This window comes from Oryctolagus cuniculus, chromosome 15 (genome assembly GCF_964237555.1).
Source record: "Oryctolagus cuniculus chromosome 15, mOryCun1.1, whole genome shotgun sequence".
Classification (NCBI taxonomy): domain Eukaryota; kingdom Metazoa; phylum Chordata; class Mammalia; order Lagomorpha; family Leporidae; genus Oryctolagus; species Oryctolagus cuniculus.
This window is the reverse complement of record NC_091446.1, coordinates 73063568-73081655: the sequence shown is the minus strand read 5'-3', so window position 1 is coordinate 73081655 and position 18088 is coordinate 73063568. Positions and strand designations below refer to the sequence as shown.

General features: G+C 41.3%; 1 protein-coding gene across 8 annotated transcripts in view; it reads right to left on the bottom strand.

Annotated features, from left to right (window-relative positions):
• NRG3 (neuregulin 3) overlaps positions 1-18088 on the bottom strand; it is a 1153291-nt gene that overhangs the window by 449265 nt on the left and 685938 nt on the right. The window lies entirely within an intron of this gene.

The window sequence follows — 18088 nt, the reverse complement described above, 5'->3', positions numbered from 1 at the left end:
CATTCATATAACTTTTTTTATAATATAATCTTATAATTATTCTGTTTTATTACTATTGTTGTTAATCTTATATTGTACCTAACTTTTAATTAAATTTTATTAGCAGTATGTAAAGGGAAAAAACACATTGTATACATAGGGGCCAGTACTATCCATGGTTTAAAGTATGCAGCAGAGGCCACGGAATCTATCTCCTGAGGATAAGAGGGGACAACTGTTAGAACTTTGAACCAGTCGCTTAAATTCTCTGAGTCTCCTTTTCTTGGTAAAAAGGGAGTAAAGGTAGATCTGATAACCCACATAAATAAATGTTTTGCTAAAAGAGACCGAAAACTAAATCTAAAAATCTTTAAAAAAATTGTTTAGTAAACTTGTACCATATGAATGCAGCACAGTGATTGGAGAGTCAGACAGCCTTGGCTTCCATGGCATATCTGTTCCTTCTATCTGAAGGAAATTCAGCAAGCTATTTCAGTGTTCTGTGCCTCAGCTTTCTCTTCCATGAAAGGAGACTCTCAAAACTTGGGAGAGCATTATATTGGATAACACATCTAAAGTATTCAAACAGTCACCAATCAACAACACACATTAGTCAGTATTTTTTCTTCATCAAAAATCTCATCCTCGGGCCGGCGCCGCGGCTCACTAGGCTAATCCTCCGCCTTGCAGCGCCGGCACACCGGGTTCTAGTCCCGGTCGGGGCGCCGGATTCTGTCCCGGTTGCCCCTCTTCCAGGCCAGCTCTCTGCTGTGGCCAGGAAATGCAGTGGAGGATGGCCCAAGTCCTTGGGCCCTGCACCCCATGGGAGACCAGGGGAAGTACCTGGCTCCTGCCATCGGATCAGTGCAGTGCACCGGCCACGGCAGCCATTGGAGGGTGAACCAACGGCAAAGGAAGACCTTTCTCTCTGTCTCTCTCTCACTGTCCACTCTGCCTGTCCAAAAAAAAAAAAAAAAAAAAAAAAAAAAAAAAACTCATCCTCAGACACCAGGGTTTCTAAAGAAGTTCATGTGGAAAATGCGACTAAGAAGAAACTATATGTGGATTGCAAAACTTTTTGCACCAAAATAAACTTAACTTTTAATTCCATTTCCCGTGAACTTTTTGATGTACCTTCACATGGGACAATTTCAGTTTCCACAAGAGTAATAATCATAATGTATTTTTAAAAATGAATTCTTTTTAAAATTATTTATTTGAAAATCAGAGTTACAGAGAGGGAGACAAAAAAAGAGATCTTTCATTGCTAATTCCCTACCCAGATGGCCTCAATGGCCAGGGCTGGGCCAGTCTGAAGCCAGGAGCTTCTTCCAGATCTCCTTGTGGGTGACAGCGGTCCAAGCATTTGGGTCATCTTCCACTGCTTTCCCCAAGGCCACTAGCAGGAAGCTAAATGGGATGCCAGCATCATAGGTGGCAGCTTTACTTGCTTCACCACAACGCTGGACCTAATATTCATAATAAATTAAAACCAATCATGCAAGTTTAAATTTATGAGCGTGTTGTGCTGTTTTTAGAAAAATGAATATTTGACTGGCACCATGGCTCGCTAGGCTAATCCTCCGCCTGCGGCACCAGCACCCCAGGTTCTAGTCCTGGTTGGGGTGCCGGATTCTGTCCCGGTTGCTCCTCTTCCAGGCCAGCTCTCTGCTGTGGCCTGGGAAGGCAGTGGAGGATGGCCCAAGTGCTTGGGCCCTGCACCCACATGGGAGACCAGGAGGAAGCACCTGGCTCCTGGCTTCGGATCGGCGCAGTGTGCCGGCCGTAGCGGCCATTTGGGGGGTGAACCAATGGAAGGAAGACCTTTCTCTCTGTCCCTCTCTCAAAACTAACTAACTAACTAAATAAATAAATAAAAAGAAAAATTTATATTGATAGGAATAACATCCATTATCTTGAAAACTGGTAAATAATGATTAGTTGTTAAACATTTATCCTGATTTTCCTCTATAAACTGTACCATTGGGTAAGGAAATAAAGGTAAGTGTCTATTTGCAAATTTACTTAAAATAGAATGTAAGGAGATAAGCAATTTGAATATAGCCCTTTTCAACTGTCAATTACTTAATGGTTGTACAAATGAAGTATCCATAATGGCTTTTTATGCCCCCTGAAAGATCACAACTCCATCAAGGTTCTGCCTAAAGGGTTATGAAGTAGGCCTGATCCAGAAGCTATAATCACAAATCCTAGGCTGTACAAAACTATACAGTTCACTGGACCCAATGCCTCAAGGAATAAATTCTATTTATAGAAGAAAGAAAAATGTAGGGGGTAGGTTTGACAGAACAACCTGTGGATGAGGGGCCAGCACTGTGGCACAGTGGGTTAAAGCCCCAACATGCAGCGCTGGGATCCCATATGGGCACCGGTTTGAGTCCTGGCTGCTCCCCTTCTGATCCAGTACAAGATGGTCCAACTCCTTGGGTCCTTGAACCCATAGGAGACTTGGGGGAAGCTCCTGGCTTCGGATCGGCGCAGCTCCAGCCATTGCAGCCAACTGGGGAGTGAACCAGCGGATGGGAGGCCTCTCTCTCTGGCTCTACCTCTCCCTGTAGCTCTTTCAAATAAATAAAATAATTCTTTAAAAAAACACTTTGGATAAAAAAAGGCTAGAAAGATATAACCAACTTAAAATATTGCAGGCCAAACTATAATGTCTAAGGGTAGATAGCTGATCAACAGAAAAATAGTGTATCAGAGAACAAGTAGAACAGCATAATTTGTGTTGTGGAGGCACTGACGTAAGTTTTTTGGGGATAAGCACAAAAGACAGAATTCTGGTATGCTGGCAACATTATTTCTTGATCATCATGGTGGTTGCCAAGCTATTTGATTTAAAATAATTTCTTAAGTTATGAACTTGGTTTTTGTGTGGCTACATCTGTATATTTTAAAATTAACAGCATCATTCTTAAATGAAAACAAAACCTTGCTACCCTTGTCATCATCATCTAATCCAATGTATAACCAAGTCAGGGAAAATCACCAAAAGCAATATTACTAATAGGTTAACTGAATCTTATTTCATATCACCATAGTCATAGTTGTCCCCTAGAAATATTTACAGAATTTTTTTTTCTATTCAAAGTGAGAACTGGAGGAAGATTTTTTAAGCTACTTATCTGTAAATGTCAGAAAACTCTTTTTGAAACACAAAATGCATATAACCAACGTTAAAAATAGTACTTGAGAAAGTAGATTTATTCCCCCACATTGTTGTTTCCATGACTTTCTTTCTCTTTTAGTGAGCATTCCAAGACATCTACATTTATCTCTATATACTAACTACTGCAAATACTGTATTTTAATCTCACGGGAGTCATTGCTTGAAGTCAGCTCAGTTTGCGACTTAAGCAATATATATAATAGCATAGTCTACTTTGCATTGACTGGAGCAAATATTATATCATGAGATATTTAATGAATATTTAAAACCAACAAGCTTTTGTGTTTCCAACAGCAACAATTTTTTAAGATTAATTAATTTATTTGAAAGAGTTACAGAGAGACAGGGGGAGAGAGAAAGAGAGAGAAAGATGTTCTATCCGCTGGTTTACTCCCCAGATGGCTGCAATGACCAAGGCTGGGCCAGGCCAAAGTCTGGAGCCAGGTACTTCTTTCAGGTCTTTCATGTGGGTAGCAGGGGCCCAAGCACTTGGATCATCTTCCACTGCTTTTCCCAGGCCATTAGCAGGGAGATGGATCAAAAGTGGAGCAGCCAGGACATGAACTGGTGCCCATATGGGATGCCAGCATTGCAGGAGGCAGCTTTACAACCTAGGCCACAATGCCGGATCCAAAAAAGGAATGTTTTGAAAATGTGAGCTTAGGCCGGCGCCGTGGCTCACTAGGCTAATCCTCCGCCTGCAGTGCAAGCACCCCGGGTTCTAGTCCTGGTTGGGGCGCCAGATTCTGTCCGGGTTGCTCCTCTTCCAGTCCAGCTCTCTGCTGTGGCCCAGGAATGCTGTGGAGGATGGCCCAGGTGCTTGGGCTCTGCACCCGCATGGGAGACCAGGAGGAAGCACCTGGCTCCTGGCTTCAGATTGACGCAGCACACCGGCCATAGCGACCATTTGGAGGGGTGAACCAACGGAAAAGGAAGACCTTTATCTCTGTCTCTCTCTGTCTGTCTCTCTCTCTCTCTCACTGTCTAACTCTGCCTGTAAAAAAAAAAAAAGAGAAAGAAAGAAAAAGAAAAAGAAAAAGAAAAGTAAGCTTAAATCTTTGTGGGCGGGGGGGGGGGAGGGGGGAGGAGAGTGAAGTAGGTTCCAGCTGGGTAGGAACAAACTGTCCAGATGTGACTATGCCCCTAGTAGGATGGAACATTTCTTCTGTATTTCTGAAACAAATGAGTGAAGTAGGTGTGACTACATTATAGATTTTCTGAAATAGAATGCTATAAATAGAATAGACATAGCATGTTAGAATCCTACTATGCCAACTCCACAAAGCATCTTCAAAGTACTGTCATCCAATTTCTAGCTAATGGAGGTAGTATTTCCAGAGGTATGATGGGTCTAACTCTAAAAATTCTTCCATCTTTGGGCACAATGCCATGTTTATTATATATACACTTCAGTTAATTTATAGGACGACTTGAGGGTATACATATCAATACAGAAAAGGATCTTAAAACACAAAGGGAAGTACAGATGAGATTTGAACCAAGGCAACGTACGTCACCACCCATAATCTTTACAAATACTTTTGTTGTTGTCTTGTTTCCCTACCAAATCCGCTGGATTCAAGGGGAAGGAGAGACATAGTAAGGAGATGGAAGAATGATGAAGCAAAGGTAAATCTCAGCCATTGGAGCCACACGGGTAGAAGGAAGCTGACACAAAGCTTGTGGGGGGCAGTGCAGGTTACTGCTAACCTGAGGACTGTTCTGGCTTCACATGCCTTCTGTTGGGCAGGTCAAAATATTCTGGAAATTTGTTTTCACCACAAGTTGACAATAGGATAAATTATAAAGGAAAATAAATAAATGTTAAATCTTTATTACTGTTGATTTATTCTTTCCCTTTTTGCTTTTCTTCCAGTCTCTCAAACCTGGCCAAAAAACATTTAAGAGCTTCCCTGGATCAAGTGTCTTGCAAGGCATCCATATTGTAAACAGAATTGGAAGAAACTCACAGTCCATTTGAGGATTTCTACACAGATAATTTGCACTCTGGTTCATCTTGGGAATTTTCCTTAGCTGCCGTATAACCATGTTTTGATGCCTCCAACAACACATCCTTATCACCTCTTGTGTATGCCTGACTCCTGTTTCTCCCAATCCCAATTATCTCAATCTGTTTCCAACTGATCTATCCAGAAAAAGATGGCAGAAAATTCTGACTCATACCGGATCAATATTGAAAATGCATTACATAGAAAAATGTTAAGTTTCCAAATTATTGGCACTCTCGCATCACCTCATTGACCATTTCTGACTCCACTGATGTCATAAATTTAACTGAGCCAGAAAACTAATTGTCCAGCATTGATCAGAGAATAGGGAAGCATGTGAAATCCCCTTCTGGACTCTTTGAATAACTCTGCAGAATTAGGGAATTTGTTTGTGTAATTTCTCCAGGGACATGCTCCATTATTCTGCATCAGCGTTGAAACAAATGGTGATAATAGCTATTTTAGAGTTTAATATAACAGGAGTCCAGGCGGAGGAACAGGTGCAAAAAGGAATTAGATTCAAAATCTCTCTTTTTAGAAAATCAATCTGCCCGTGTTTGCTGTACAAGACTATCTGTTCTGTCCTGCTCCCTCCCTGCCACATTCTCGCCCCCTGGATGAGCTCAGGACCACCTGAAACCATTTGGAATCCCACCCACTGTGTGCCTAAATCAGCTCTAATTTTGGTCCTAGAGGTATCTGGGCAAAAAGAATTCAAAGAATTTTATGACCCATATTGTGATGCAGTCATAAATTTTTTGTGCTTACCTGCACTTAAATTACTCACCTTTTTTTCTGGTTCCAAAAAAATAATAATAAATGATAAAGACTCATTATATACTAAGTACTATATATACACATGCATACACACACACATATACAGTATGTGTGTGTGTGTGTATATATATATAACTTCATCTATCATCAAATAAGTAAAAAAGTTTATTAATCCATTAAAATAATTATATTATTCTTAGAACAAAACCAAAAAAATTCATTACCCTATCACCACCATCTAATCCAATATACAACCTTTAATACATTTTATAGGTTAGAAGGTTTAGCAGTTTATACAACTATTAAATGCAGGAATGAGGAGTGGAGTCCAAGATAGCCTAACTCTCAGACCCAGTGCTTGCCCTACCATGCCTTGTCAGATTTCCTCAGTGTTACGGCCTAATCTTGCCTTTGCTCAATGCCAAAGGGTTCAAGTTCAGACTCTGGGTCCTGACTTCAGCTTCCTGATAATATAGACCCCAGCAGACATCAGTGGTGACTCAAGCATTTGGGTCCTTGCCACCCATTTGGGAGTACTGGATCCTGGCTCCCAACTTCGGCTTGGCCCTGTCCCAGCAATTGTGAGCATCTAGGAAGCGAAGCAACAGACACCAGCTCAATCTATTTGCCTCTATCTCTTAGCCTCTCAAATAAATACATACAATTTTTAAAAGTTTGTGGAAAATTGATTTAAAATATAAAAGTTCATTTAAAAATATTTGAGAGGTACACAGAAAGCAGAGAGAGAGAGAGAGAGAGAGAGAGAGAGAGAGAGAGAGAGAAACAGAGCTGGAAATTTCCCAACCACTGATCCATTCCCTAAATGTCTGTAACGACTGGGGTTGGACTGGGCCAAAATCAGGGGCCAGGAACTCAATCCAGGTTTCCCACATGGGTGCAGGGACCCAACAACTTGAGCCGTCATCACTGCCTCCCAGGATCTGCATTAGGAGGAAGCTAGAATCAAGAGTGGGGCCAGCGCCGCTGCTCAACAGGCTAATCCTCCACCTAGCGGCGCCGGCACACCGGGTTCTAGTCCCGGTCGGGGCGCCGGATTCTGTCCCGGTTGCCCCTCTTGCAGGCCAGCTCTCTGCTGTGGCCCGGGAGTGCAGTGGAGGATGGCCCAGGTGCTTGGGCCCTGCACCCCATGAGAGACCAGGAGAAGCACCTGGCTCCTGCCTTCGGATCAGCGCGGTGCGCCGGCCGCGGCAGCCATTGGAGGGTGAACCAACGGCAAAGGAAGACCTTTCTCTCTGTCTCTCTCTCTCTCTCACTGTCCACTCTGTCTGTCAAAAAAAAAAAAAAAAAAAAAAGAGAGAGAGAGAGTGGAGTCAAGAGTCAAACTTGAGCACTCTGATAGAAGACACAGGGCTCTTAACTGCTAGGCCAAACATTTGCTATTATCTTGATACAGAAAAAAATTTGAAATCCACAAATATTTTTATTATTATTATAATATCCATTTTCCATGAACTTTTTGAACAGAATGCTATTTCATGTTTATCTCCTCGTATCCCTTACTGATAAGAAACATTGGTTGAGCCATATTTTTGTCATCTGGCTCCTAGCTTCTCCTCTGATCCCAGATCCATACTGTTCGAACTGTAGGCCACCTTGATAAAACTGTTCTCTGTATTTAATAAATCTATTCAATCTTTGATTCCAAATTGCTAAGACTTCACTCAAAAAGCAACCCATTGATTTCTTCAGCTTTAGCTCCTCTTGTTTCTATTTTCACATATTTCAGCATAGTTAGAAACCCAGAGTGCCCTGGGTTATAGTAACCCTGGCTTCTTATCTCCCTGTCCTGACTGTACAGAACCTGCATCTTCCAGCTGCAGTTTCAGAAGAACTGGGGTCCACTCTGACTTGGTTGGGAAAGCCAGCCAATTTAGTGTTTTGTCTCCAAAGGAAAATACACATATATGTGTCTTTGGGTGTGACTAGGTACATGCGTGTGCATATTTCTACAAAGGAGCACTAGAAGACCTGTTTCTGAAGACAAATGATACTGGACTCCTTACAAAGCAAAATTTCACAACAGAAAAAAAGAACAAAATCAGAAAAATGAAACTGAATAAGCAAATATGTATACTGTATATTACACTTAATAATATTTATGGGGGCCGGCACCATGGCTCACTTGGCTAATCCTCCACCTGCGGTGCCGGCATCCCATATGAGTGACGGGTTCTAGTCCCGGTTGCTCCTCTTCCAGTCCAGCTCTCTGCTGTGGCCCAAGAGGGCAGTGGAGGATGGCCCAGGTGCTTGGGTGCCTGCACCCACATGGGAGACCAGGAGGAAACACCTGGCTTCTGGCTTTAGATCGGCACAGCGCTGGCCGTAGTGGCTATTTCAGGAGTGAACCAATGGAAGGAAGACCTTTCTCTCTATTTCTCTCACTGTCTAACTCTACCTGTCAAATAAAAAAAAATTAGATTTAATTGCTTAATGTAATTGCACTCATTTTATGAAAGGGTAAATACTACTCAAGAACTGACAAATGTTATTGTTGAATATTTAATCTGGTTATAAACAAGCAAAAATCAGTAGTACCAAACAATGTCAAAGAACTTTGCTGCAATCTCTTGATACAGCTATATCTTTATCTGTAGATACACACATTTCTTCCAGTGTCAATCCTGTCATCATCATATTGTATCCTCCCTCTTTCTTATCACCCTTCTTTCTTTTGTCTCTTTTATTTAAATACTTGCTTGGAAATCAGGTATGATTTAGATATTACTATCTATCAGTATTTGCATAATTCTTCAAGATTACTATCAAGGATCCACAAAAAATTTACACATAGAACGAGATCTAAAATTATGTCTTGTGATGGATTTGCCTTGTATTTATGTGGTGTGGTTACACACCTCATTTGGAAATCAAATTGCGATTTACACAGACATGATATATGAATGATATATGATATATGAATGGAAAAGTTAACTGGAGAGATAACTGAGTGGAGACTAACTTCAGATGCATATAATAAGTTAATGAATAGTTTGATTTTTTTAAAATATTTTGTACATGCAGTTTTTTAAAGATTTATTTATTTATTTGAAAGTTAGAGTTACACAGAGAGAGGAGAGGCAGAGAGAGAGAGAGAGGTCTTCCATCCGATGGTTCATTTCCCAATTGGCTGCATCGGCCGGAGCTGCGCCGATCCTAAGCCAGGAGCAGGAGTTTCTTCCAGGTCTCCCACGCAGGTGCAGGGGCCCAAGGTCTTGGGCCATTTTCTACTGCTTTCCCAAGCCAAAGCAGAGAGCTGGATGGGAAGTGGAGCAGCTAGGACTAGAACTGGCGCCCATATGGGATGCCTGTGCTTCAGGCCAGCATGTTAACCTGCTGCGCCATAGTGCCAGCCCCGTTTGATGTTATAAAGACTCACGCATACACACCTTCCCAAAATTTAGGAATTTGGGTAATTAGAAACCCATTTATATCATCACAAGATTAGGGTATAAATACTATTCTGTTTCATACTTTTCACTCATGTCATAGACATTGTTGTACATTGGTTCACATAGAGCAGGCAATGGCTAGAGACATGCAGTAATATGGACAAATTCACTCAGCTTGTTAATGACAATGCCAGGCAGAAACACCTCTGTTGCTTGTACAGATTTTGGTTATTGCTGTTTTATATTAAAACACTACAGGACTCAACTTTTCTTTCATTCAAGTATTGTTTATTATTGCCTATATTCCCAGTACACTAGAGTATATTTGCTTCTCACTTGTTAAACTTCTTACTTGGTGAGTAGTAAGCCTTTTTAATGTAATGCAAAATTAAAATATGTTATCTAAAGACTGAAAAGAAAAAAGAAAGAGAGAAGGATGGTTGGAGGGAGAAAGAGACAAGAGGAAGGAAGGAGGAAATATTATATTCATAGAACTTTATCTACAAACTATATTGAATTTGCTAAAAACTAATTAAAAGTTAAAAAAGTAGAAAAAAGCAGAAAAAATAATAAGTTAACTTGGTATTTACTATGCAAATTTCTTATTCCTTAATATCTCAATTCTTAAGAACAGATGAACAAAGAAATCTGGTGCTGTTCAAAGTGTATGAGCAATGCTGAATTTGGAACGCAGTTGCTAGGTTCTGCAGTTTGGTCAGAATATCAGCTCTGACACACGTTCTCTTAAAACTAGATTTCTTGACTTTCAAAAGGAAACCTATGACATTTCTGATTCTACCTGTCATGTGGCCATTCAAAATCCATTACTGGAAAATGAAGTCTAAAAATTAATATAATCTAGTATAGTCAAAAAAAAAAACACATCCATTTGGCTGCTGGAAAGATAGCATGACATGGAAAACATGCAGAAACTTAGAAGTTAATTTCGGCAAAATTATCTTGGAAATTAAGACAGGAGAATGACAAAATCCTTATTTATTGAAATTATAACAATAATTTAAGAGATACTAAAGTATATAGATTATTAGAGGTAAATAAGACATTATAAAATGATTACACTAAACGCTTTATATTTAAAATTAAACCTCCTCTCTCCATCCATTCAAAAATAAGAGGGATCCCTCTCCCATAATCACAGAGAAGCAGCCCTAGGAGACTTACTTGTTTCCACATATATGTAATATTCTAGGTCACATTCAGGTTCTTTATTTCTATGCTGAATCCTATAGATGTGTGTAATGGAACAGATTTATTGGAATCTCCTGTGCAGTCACCACTGTATTTCCTTAATCCATTATTTCTGAAATACAGTCCCAGTGTGCTTCCCATACAGGGAAATCTAAATGAAATGCTCCAAACAGAAGGCAACAGGTAGAAAAGTGAATTTTGAAGAATCTGGCTTTAGGGTATGGTAATGTTAGGGAAGTTTGGCCTTTACTTCATCATATATATATACAGCTTACTACAAAAACAAATATTGCTTTGGGGGTGTAAACAGTAAGTCCTTACTGAGTTCAGGTTTCTGTGGGTAGTAAATTAGCTGGATTTACCTGCTGTTGGGTGCACTTGCGTGACTGGAAATCAACTAGTCTAGGGTTGCAATGGCTAGAATGTCCTTAGCAAACTGGTCTTCCTCCACCCTTCGCATGCCTCTCCTGGGAACTCCTGTTTACCTGGCCATTCTCTTAAGGGACAGGTAAGAACAAGCCGAGCCACGAAGACTTTCCAGGCCTCTGCTTGTGTCATGTATGCACTATCCTACTGGGCACAATGATGCTGGTTGCTGTAAAGTTGTAGGCAAGGGTAGCAGATTAGAGACAGTGAAGGATGAGCACCAGGTGTGCAATCACTCTATTGCACTGTCAGCACCTTGAATTTTCAGTAAAGGAACTGCGTTCCAGGAAGCCAAGACTTGACTCATTGCCCAAGAAGGAACATTCCTTTGTTCAAGTTTACAACATAACTATAAGGACCAATCCATATGCAAATAAAAAGTATCCACTTGTTATGTGAATATAGCAACTTTCCTAGCAAAAAACACTTTTTAAATTAATCATATCATGTAATCTTTAAACCATCTAATGCAGTGATGGGCTAGACAGTTGGACTCATTTTAGGGATAAGGAAATGCAGTCTGAATGCTTTAACACACATGAAGAAAAATAACTGATAAAGTCAAGCCAACACTGCTATTTTTCAACAACCAACCTATGTCTCTCTGCACTGAAATTTATGGACTCCCCAGACAATTTCTCGGATGTCTTTGCTTAGTTCTCATGTCCTGAGCACTCCTGGGAGGCTCAGAGAATCGTACTCCTTGACTGAAGTTTATCCCCCTAAGCCAGGTGAAGTTCCCATGATTGATTAGAGAGACAGCCAGGCTGCAGGAGGCATTGAATTCTCGGTCCTGACCCACAGGACCTGAACAAACCTTTGTGCACAAGTCACGGGCTTGTCTTCTTAATCTAAAAAATGTGTACACAAAAACCTTGCCTCTTGAAACTATCATAAGGGGCCAGCTCTGTGGTGCAGTGGGTTAATGCCCTGGCCTGATGCACCGACATCCCATATGAGCGCCAGTTCTAGTCCTGGCTACTCCACTTCCCATCAAGCTCTCTCCTATGGCCTGGGAAAGCAGTAGAAGATGGCCCAAGTCCTTGGGCCCCTGCACCCACGTGGGAGACCCAGAAGAAGCTCCTGGCTCCTGGTTTCAGATCGGCGCAGCTCCGGCCGTTACAGCCAACTGGGGAGTGAACCAGCAGATGGAAGACCTTTCTCTCTCTCTCTCTCTCTCTCCCCCTGCCTCTCCTCTCTCTGTGTAACTCTGGCTTTCAAATAAATAAATAAATCTTTAACAAAAAAGAAACTATCATAAACGTAAATAAGGTACTAGAGATGAAAATAATCACCGCAGTGGGACCCGAGTTTTATCTTTTCTGACCACGAGATGATACCCTTCATGAACCCGTAAGTTCAATATAATAATAAATCTGAGTAAAAAAAGAAAAGTCTGATTTTTAGTTTTCTTTAAAGACAGATAAATGGATTGATGGATACCCAGATGGGATATATGAGTGATAAATGAGCTGTACTGTTGTGGTGGATTCGTTCTGAGAGGAGGAGCGTGGTGGGGGCAAGAGGCGTGGAGTCACCACACAGACCCTGGGAGTTGGATGAAAGCAGGCCAGAGGCAAGCAGCCCACAGACTCGTTTATTTCAGTTGGTACAGCAGCTTAAATAGCCAAGGCAGCCAATCTGATCAAGGGGCGGTTTATGTCCTAACCAATCACAGCCTGTTGCCAGGCAGTCTCTGTTGCCAGGTGGTTTCTCAGGGGGTTTCCCAGGGGGTTTCCGAAGCTACTCCTGAGTAACTGACACTGGCTTGCCAGCGGCCATTCTTGGCATGGCCTTCTCATTCCACCACTTTTCTCATTCCACCACACTGTACCAGCATAACTTTTTCTTTCCTTTTGGTTTTGAAGTAATTGCAAATTTCCAGTAAGCTTGTAAAAATAGTACCAATAAACCCTATTTTTTTCCTGAACCATTTTAGAATAATAGTATAAAATCATGTCCCATAATTCTTAAACGTTTGAAAGCACCATTCTTACAAAATGATATCAAAATTAGGATTTTATATGGATATATTACTACTATTTAACCCTCAAACCATATTCAAGTCTGTCAGTTGCCCTAATAATGAGCTTTACAGGGAAATAATTTAAGCCAGGTTCCTGCATTGCATTTGGCTGTCATATCCTGCTTGTTTCCTTTAATCCAGAAGAGTTTCTAAGTTCTTTGGCTTTTACGCCCCCGACACTTTCTAAGACTGCCCACCAATTTTGTGATAGGATGTATCTCTGTTTGGTGATGCCTACTATATCCTCAACATATGCTCATTTTTGTTGCCTTTAGCAATCTTATCACAGAAGCCCTATTGCATTTTTCTTGTTTCAGTCTATTAGCTGTTACATGATTTTGATTTGCTCCATTACTGATGATATTCACTTTGAACACTTGATTAAGGTCAGGTCTGCCAAGCTGTCCTACATTTAAAGTTGGTCGCTTCTTACTCTCTGTGATTAATAAATATTTTATGGGGTACTAGTTGGAACTGACACAAATACACAATTCCCCACCAGTGTTTGATTTGTTTGTATATTAATTTATATCCATTTGGACTCAAACCTTTTTATTATTTATTTGCTGAGTGAGAATCTCAGGTTTTTCAAGGGAGCTCAATGAACTTTCTTTTCTATCATGTCTCCATAACTATTTGAGCATTTCCCGTCTTTCTGGCAAAATAAAATGTTCTGAGATCATCATGGATATGCCCTGTCTCAGTTTAGGAATCACTATTTTCTTCAGAAAGTCTGGTTCCTTAGTGAGAAGACATTTAACAACCAAATACTGGGTATTTAGGATCAAGCTATTTACTTCTTTGTTCATTTTTTTTTTTTTTTTTGCTTTTGGGGTATTGCAGCTCCCAGGGACCTTTCAAGAAGATGGAGCAAGACAATATATATGTACACGCATTCACAGATATATACACATACACACATATTTATATATAAATTTATTTCTATTAATATATTTGCATTTCATCTTACCTCCTATTTTTATATATCTGTATGTAGTAGTTTGCTAGGGCCACCATAACAAAATACCAGAGAGTAGTGACTTCAACAGCAGAAACCTATTTGGTCACAGTTCAGGAGAATGGAAGTTCAAGATCAAGGTATGGTAAGGGCTGATTTCCCCCAAGCTTCTCACTGGCTTGCAGAAGGCCTTTCCCTGTGCATGTTCAATCTTGGTCTCTCTTTAAGTGCCCAATTTCCTTTTCTTTTTTTTTTTTTTTTTTTTTTTTTGCCAGGCAGAATTAGACAGTGAGAGAGAGAGAGAGACAGAGAGAGAGTTATAGACAATGAGAGAGAGAGACAGAGAGAAAGGTCTTCCATTCCGTTGATTCATCCCCCAAATGGCCGCTATGGCCAGCGCACTGTGCCGATCCGAAGCCAGGAGCCAGGTGCTTCCTTCTGGTCTCCCATGCGGGTGCAGGGCCCAAGCACTTGGGGCCACAGCAGAGAGCTGGACTGGAAAAGGAGCAACCGGGACAGAATCCGGCACCCTGACTGGGACTAGAACCCGGGGTGCCAGCGCCACAGGCAGAGGATTAGCCCAGCGAGCCGTGGCACCGGCTGCCCAATTTCCTTTGATAAGGACACTAGTCAAATGAGATTGGGACCTTCCCTAATGACCTCATTCATCCTTAATTACTTCTTTAAATGCCCATCTCGAAATGTAGTCACATTCAGAGGGACTGAATGTTAGGTCTTTAATGTATCTAATACATCTATTAAATGAATTATGAGTTTACACTGATACCCCTAATTCCAAGCCAACAACACAAGGCTTATTCTAATTTTCCCTCTTTCTATACTTTGTAAACTTTTCACCTAAGGTGAGAAATCTGATTCCAAACATACTCAATGTACTTACATATTGAATTTATCTCCCAGCAAGAGACCACCAGTGTTTCACATCATGTTGCTGGCAACTTACTGCTCCCAGTTCACCCTTCCAACACTGCAGGCTGAATCCTATTTCTGACCCCCTACCCAACTCTCTCTCTCTCTCTCTCTCTCTCTCTCACACACACACACACAGTGTAATTTGCTTAACCTCAACAAATACTTTGGGACTGAATTATTCTCAAAGGAGTATGAAAAAGAAGGAAATGGGAATAGAAGAAACGGAAGGGAGAGATGACAACGGAAGGGAGAGGAGAGATGCAGGAAGAAGGGTAAGTACTTAAAGGAAGGCAGACAGGATGAGCAAGGTATTTCTAAAGTAAATTAGGATCAATTTTAAACTGCTTGTATTTTTCTTTTTTTAAATTTATTTATTTGACAGATAGAGTTGTAGTGAGAGAAAGAGAGAGACAGAGAGAAAAGTCTTCCTTCCGTTGGTTCACTCCTCAAATGGCCACTATAGCTGGCGCTGTGCTGGTCCAAAGCCAGGAGCCAGGTGCTTCTTCCTGGTCTCCTGGCTCCTCAGGGGCCCAAGCACTTGGGCCATCCTCCACTGCCCTCCTGGGCCACAGCAGAGAGCTGGACTGGAAGAGGAGCAGCCAGGACTAGAACCCAGCGCCCATATTGGATGCCGGTGCCGCAGGTGGAGGATTAACCAAGTGAGCCATGGCACCGGCCCCACTATTTGTATTTTTCATATTAGCATGGGTAACCTACTAGGAATTTTTGATTAAGAAAGATTATTAATTTCACGATGGCTATGGAAAACACCAAGGTCAAAGGAAGTGGGTGAAAACAGCATTCCACTCGTGGAACTCTTAACTTCAAACTAAGAAAAATGTACTTTCCTTCTTAGAGCTAAAGTATGAAATGAAAGTAAAATAAAGAGAAGAAATGTTTCCCAAGGCCTGGTAGAAAGGTTGTTTCACGGATATAGTCAAATGTAGTTGACTGTATTAATACCAAATGGAAGAATAGAAATCAGAATTAAAGTTCGACATCATATTGAAGAACAATTATAATTACAGAAGCATTTTTTTTTAGGTAGTCCTCTGAGAAATGGTTTTCCTGATTTATTTATGCAAGATCCTGTGGAAAAATGCCTATCTAGATAACATTTGACAATGCTGTAACAGATAAATTAAGAATAGTCATCTTTTAGGATTTTGATAGTAAAAAGCAGCGCCTTGATTATGATGGTGTTTTCCTATAGAATTCTTTGCAGCAGTAGAGCCACAGGACTATGTTAAAGTTCCTTAGGAGTGGCCGGCGTCGCGGCTCAATAGGCTAATCTGCCGCGCCTGCGGCGCGGCACCCTGGGTTCTAGTCCCGGTCGGGGCGCCGGATTCTCTCCAGGTTGCTCCTCTTCCAGTCCAGCTCTCTGCTGTGGCCCGGGAGTGCAGTGGAGGATGGCCCAAGTGCTTGGGCTCTGCACCCGCATGGGAGACCAGAAGAAGCACCTGGCTCCTGCTTCGGATCAGCGTGGTGCGCCGGCTGCAGCGCGCCAGCTGCAGCGGACATTGGGGGGTGAACCACGGTAAAGGAAGACCTTTCTCTCTGTCTCTCTCTTTCACTGTCCACTCTGCCTGTCAAAAAACAAAGCAAAACAAAACAAAAATTCCTTAGGAGCAAAATGATAAAGTTAGGACTCGTTGGGGCTGGAGCTGTGGTACACTAGGTTAATATTCTACTTGCAGTGCCGGCATCCCATATGGGCACCGGGTTCAAGTCCAGGCTGCTGCTCTTCCAGTCTAGCTCTCTCTGGGGCCCGGGAGGGCAGTGGAGCATGGCCCAAGTGCTTGAGCCCTGCACCCGCATGGGAGACCAGAAGGAAACACCTGGCTCCTGGCTTTGGATCAGTGGCAGCCATTTGGGGTGTGAACCAACGTAAGGAAGACCTTTCTCTCTCACTAACTCTGCCTGTAGAAACAAACAAACAAACAAAAAACAACAAATTAGCCAGGGATTGACATTGTGGCACAGTGGGATAGTTTCCCACTTGTGACACCTGCATCCCATATCGGAGTGCTGATTTGAGTCCCAGTCCCACCATTTCCAACGTAGCTGCCTGCCAATGTCCTTGAGAAGGCAGCAGAAGAGGGCCAAAATACTTTGGCCCCTGCCTCCTATGTGGGTTCCTGGCTTTTACCTTACAGAAATCTGGCTATTACAGCCTTTGCTATAGTGAACCAGCACTTGGAAGATGTGTTTCCATCCCTCTCTACTGTACTGCCTTCCAAATAATAAAAATAAATTAATTAAAAAATATAAAGCAGTCACTATAGTCAAGTGTTTATGTAGATGGAAAGGGTGATTTCTGCATCTTTGTTTTTTACAGGTTATAAATTGGGACCTCTCATCTTAGCATCAGATCTTGCCTTGATCCTTTGATGGATGATAAGAATCAGATTTATAAACAATGGCTTGACACCCATGTTTGGGATATGAAGCTCCTGAACTGTTTGAGCCAAATACATTTTAGTTACATGGAAGTGCTGCTGCACAATGAAAGCAAATATTGCTGCGATACTCAAAGTTTTTTTTTTATTACTTTTTTAGGAAGTATAATTTTATACTTGTGGAAATCTGTGCCTTCAAAGATAATAATATGTTTTATTCAGATAATGGTGTTAAGATAATCTATGACTTTGGACAAACCATTGTACCACATGATCTCAGTTTCTGGTTCTATAAATCAAGGGAGTTGAAGTGGGTTAATATGAAAAATCTCTTCAAATTGTAACCTTTGTTATCTTAGTATTAATAATTATTGGTTAGACTGATGTTGGAAAATACTAAGCGATGATTCTGCAGCTTCATGTTAGATGGGGCTGTGTCAGTCCTGTTAATATGGCAAAATATCCTTAGTAAGAGTAGATCACTAGTAATTTGTGGGAAGAAAAGGCTAATTCTTTGAGGACTATTTGGGTTCTAAAAATATTCAAATAATATAATTAATAATAGTAAGCAGGGAGCAGTCTCTGTAGTCCAAATGTGTCCATCTCTTATTTCATTTGATAGCCACAATTCAATCGAAATTAAAGGTCTGGGGCCAGTGCTGTGGTGCAGTAGGTTAATCCTCTGCCTGAGGCACTGGTATCCTATATGGGCGCTGGTTCTAGTCCCAGCTGCTCCTCTTCCAATCCAGCTCTCTGCTATGGCCTGGGAAAG